Source organism: Amphiprion ocellaris, chromosome 10 (assembly GCF_022539595.1).
Source record: "Amphiprion ocellaris isolate individual 3 ecotype Okinawa chromosome 10, ASM2253959v1, whole genome shotgun sequence".
In the NCBI taxonomy this organism is placed as follows: domain Eukaryota; kingdom Metazoa; phylum Chordata; class Actinopteri; family Pomacentridae; genus Amphiprion; species Amphiprion ocellaris.
Window position 1 is genome coordinate 23,544,146 of NC_072775.1, and position 4,881 is coordinate 23,549,026.

The 4,881-nt window shown below is 40.1% G+C and overlaps 1 long non-coding RNA gene across 1 annotated transcript; it reads left to right on the top strand.

The window, feature by feature from the left end:
- The first annotated feature begins 1,689 nt into the window (after positions 1-1,689).
- Positions 1,690-2,721, top strand: LOC118469713 (uncharacterized). The gene is made up of 2 exons (XR_004846664.2): positions 1,690-2,013; positions 2,163-2,721. It is a non-coding gene; the product is annotated as an uncharacterized LOC118469713 (long non-coding RNA).
- The last annotated feature ends 2,160 nt before the right edge of the window (positions 2,722-4,881 follow it).

A 4,881-nucleotide genomic window follows, 5' to 3' on the forward strand; every position in this document is an offset into this window, starting at 1 on the left:
TAATATGGAAGGTTTTGCAGGATTCCGTCAGAAGACAGGGAGTCCTTATTGTTTTGGTCACCATCCAGAACTGTGTGGCAAACAAACAAACAAACAAAAAAAGATAGAAAAACACAATATCTGATTTGAAATCTTTTATTTCTGATTAAAAGCATTTGCATTGTTTTATAAGCATTACAATTATCTTCATTCATTTGCAATCTTCTGCATCTGATGGCACTTCCTGCAGAGCTTGACTCTAGATGTCTATTTTTCGGCGTGGCTTCCACTGATCAAAAGATGTTGTGAAATGAAAGATAAAGATAAAAAGTAGGAGAGAGATAATCAGTCAAATGTCATCCGTGCCAAAATTTACACTGTGATTGTTTTGTTTTTGTTGTACTGTCTAAACAACGAACAAACTCCAAATAAATTAAGCTTACTCCCGCTGTAGTGCATCCTCCTGGTCTCCTCCCACAGAGTCTCTGGAATGGAATTGGTTTGTTTTCCGTCTGTCCCCTTTCTTTCCTTTGCTGGTCAAAAGATGGTTCAAAAGGTTGCCCATGCTATAAAGTAGAAGAGAGATAATCAGTCAAATGTCATCCAAGTCAAAATTTACACTGTGATTGTGTTGTTCTTGTTGTTGTACTGTCCAAACAATAAACAAACTCCAAATAAATTAAGCTTACTCCTGTCAAAGTGCATCCTCCTTCTCTCCTCCCGCAGTGTCCTCTTTGTTTCACTTGCTAAAAGATAATCAATATAAATGAAGAATTAATACACACAGACAAAACATTCCTCTACTTAACAGGCCAAAACAGCACAATCAAAGTTACCTGCAGACTTCTCATCAGATCAGCAGGCTGTTGTTGATGCTGATCATCTCTCAGCAGAGCGGCTTCATCAGCAGAAGTGAAGACTGTGGTGAGCAGGACGACCTGCAGACACAACAGAACCAGCAGCAAACCTTTGTCCATGGCTGATCCACTGAAGAGTGTGAAAGCAACAGGTCTTTATATAATCACTGACAACAAAACCACTTCATGTGAATGAGTGTGCAAATTTCCCTGCCCTTACCTGCTGTGCCTTTAAGAGACAGCGTCATTGCGTCACATTCGGCTCCCAATGACATGCGCACTGCTCCTCAGGTGTTCAGTACGCAGAGGGAGCCACAACAGTGAGACGCATCTCGTGGACTTTTGTGTGTTTGTGCTTATTTGTGTGTAAATGCCTATGTAAGTATTCCAAACGTTTGTAAATATTGTTATCTATGTGCTATATGTAAAACCCACCTTACATAGAGGGATTTCGCTGTGCCAAAGCGCATTTATGTTCTCTGCTAAGGTTAATTGATCTGCCTCGCTCTGTCCGCCATTAAACACGAGGGCCAAGTTATGAAACCTCTGTAGGTGGCCCTCTGGAGCGCCCTTGTGGACATTAAGCGCAATTGCAACCATGTTTATTCTTTATTAACGTATGCATATATAACTGTGTTAATATAATGATAGGCCGGTTATACGACTGTGTATTTGTTACTATCATTGCACACATATACATGTTTATTAGTGTGTAGCACATTTATTCATTATATTTTTCTGTTTGCTCCTTTATAGGAAACCACATACATATTCATACATACAAACACTCACTCATCTTCTGCTCACTATCATACCTGGATGTATACTGCCTCATGTGGATGCAATAAAACAGTTCTTCATCAAATCTTTGGATCAGCTGCAGTCTTGCTGACCGAAGACTTAGGCCAGACTTGTGTAAAGCCAGTATACAGTTTCATAATATTCCACAATGAGGAAGTAAGAAAAGTGAGCTAACACTTTACTTCATCAACACGTCAGAGAGAAATTACATGATTTCATCACGTCTGCTGCTGTGTTTCGTAGAAGAGAAAGCTGTTTTGTCATGTTCTCTGCATCTAATGCCACATAGTGGCAGTTTCTTCTCTCTCTCTGTCTCTCTCCAGGTGGCGTGAGCTTGGTGTGTGAGCAGGTGTTGCTCATCGGTTATCACAGGCAGGTGGGAATAATCAGCAACTACCACCTTCTCCATATAAGCGGGGCACAGCCATCACTCTTTGCTGGATTGTTGTACTAGTCAGTGTTGTTGCTTTTTTTGTCCAGCTCCTGAGTCTTCCGTCGTTCTAATCGTGTTTCTCTGTTTCCCAGTTCACATCCTGCCTCATTCACTCACCTCTGCAGCACTGGCTTGTCTCCGTCTCACCTCCAGCCGTACACCGGAACGCCATTCCTCTGCAGCACCTGTTCTTCTCTGTCACTGCTCCAGCCACACACCACCTCCAGCATCTGGACCCACTTCCTTCCCGGTCCTGTTCTTCCACAGTCTGTTCCCTGCTCTTCCCGGTACCCAATCATAGTTAGTTTCTAGTAATCGTAGTTTTGTGTCAGCTTGAGCTGTTTCACGAATTCCTGTTAATAGTGTTTTCTGATTCCATGACTACTCTCCTCTAGTTTAGTGTTTATTGTTCTGGCCACATACAGATTTAGTCGGTTATTGGTTGAGTAGTCCTTTTGATTTAGTCTTTTCTGCCACTGTTACAGTGTTTGGGCTATGACAGTTTCCTCTGGTTATCTTATGTAGTTTAGCTTACCTGTTATTTAGCCTCCCACCATTAGCGGTCTTCCTTGAGTTATAGATAGCTTTGTTTTGCTTAAGTAATTTCTCCTGTAATTGAATCTCTCTCCTAATAAATATTATTGTATTGCATTCTCTGTGGACTGGTTGTGATTGCCTGCACGTGAGTCTCTGCTTCTGGAGCATAACATGTTTACTGTCCCCTCTCTCAAGTATAATATGGAAACATGGAATCACACATAAGTACAGAATTCACTGAGTGTCCACTTTATCAGGTTCACCTGTTCAATTGCTTGTTAATCAGCCAATCACATGGCAGCAACTCAGTGCATTTAGGCCTGTAGACATGATCCAGACGACCTGCTGAAGTTCAAACTGAGCATCAGAATGGGGAAGAAAGAAGATTGAAGTGACTTTAAATGTGGCATGGTTGTTGGTACCAGATGGGCTGGTCTGACTATTTCAGAAACAAAGATTTTCACACACAAACATCTCTAGGGCTTACAGAGAGTGGTCCAAAAAGAGAAGATATCCAGTGAGCAGTAGTTCTCTGGGAGAAAATGCCTTGTTGATGGCAGAGTTCAGAGGAGAATGGAGATTGGTTCCAGGTAATAGGAAGACAACAGTGATTCAGATAACCACTGGTTACAACCAAGGTATGCAGAAGATCAACTCTGAACACACATGTCAAACTTTGAAGCAGACCAGCTATATCAGCAAAAGACCATAGTAGTAACTCCTGGTTGCTACTGTTAGCTAGAGTCTGGATTTCAGCTGCAACATTCAGATGGTTTTTCACCCTTTTTAAAAAAAAAAAATCTGATTGCCTGTTCTAATGTCTTATGTGATTTACAGATTGTGATTTCTGCTTGCCCTCTGAGTTTATTTGCTGATCAACCTGCTTTGCTGCCTATATGGATCTGTTTTTGTATATATTTTTTTTTTTTAAATAATAAACTGGCTTAAATTGTTCCCTCCCTGCCTAGTCACAGTCAAACTTGGGTCTTCCTCCTCTCCTGCTTCCGTGACACCCTACCTGGACAGTTTTCATACAATCTGTTGTTGATCTGGGGTGTGTGTGTGTTAACATTGTATCACCTGTCTTATTTGTGTTTGTGTATGAGTTATTATTTTTGTAATGATTTAGTATGAGTTTTTTTCTTGAACAAAGGGAAATTTCACACACACACACACACACACACACACACACACACACACACACACACACACACACACACACACACACACACACACACACACGTACTTACTTCACTACAACTTACTGGAAAATAACCAGCGTCATTATTAGGTTGTAACATGTGGCCCAACTGTCCCCATCAAACCACTTTAATGTCTGTACCCAACAACAGACTACAGTCATGACCAGGCTAGTCGTCAGCTCACCCAATGCCAGGCTAACTGTCTGCTAACAGTGTTGATGCTAAGCTAACCTGGTCATGACTGTAGTAGTGTGGTTTGATGGACAAAGTTTGGCCCCATGTTACTTTAATGTCTGTACCCAATATTCAGCAAATATTAATATTAGTTTGATGATCTGCAATATTTAAGTGTGAGAAATATGCAAAAATGGAAGAGTTCTGATTTTTGCACACCACTGTGATATCCAATTCTTTTCCACTTACCAAATGAAATTAGGTCTTTGATGCCCAATTTGGAATTATTTGTTCAACCACAGGACCACTTCATTATTAATGCTGACTTATGGTGTATTTAATAATGTGGCTGCTTTGTTTCCTGCTGTCTCTCTTGATCATATCAATGAAAACACGAATGTAGGTTTAAAGAGAAATGTAATGTCACATAAATTTTTCAAATTACACCAACTTCATATCACCCTCGGTTATAGAGAATATTGAACTGAGGTACAAAATCAACCTATTTTGCACAATGTCACTCTTTGTAATATGAAAGATTTTGCAGGATTCAGTCAGAAGACAGCGAGTCCTGTTTGTTTTGGTCACCATCCACAACTGTGAGGTGTTAAAAAAAAGAAAGATAGAAAAACACAATATCTGATTTGAAATCTTTTATTTCTGATAAAAAGCACTTGCATTGATTTGTAAGCATTACAATTATCTTCATTCATTTTCTGTCTTTTGCATCTAATGGCACTTCCTGCAGAGCTTGACTCAAGATGTCTATTGAGTGTGACTTGATGTGGTCAAAAGATGGTTCAGGAGGTTGCACACGCTATAAAGTAGAAGAGAGATAATCAGTCAAATGTCATCCAAGTCAAAATTTACACTGTGATTGTTTTGTTGTTGTTGTTGT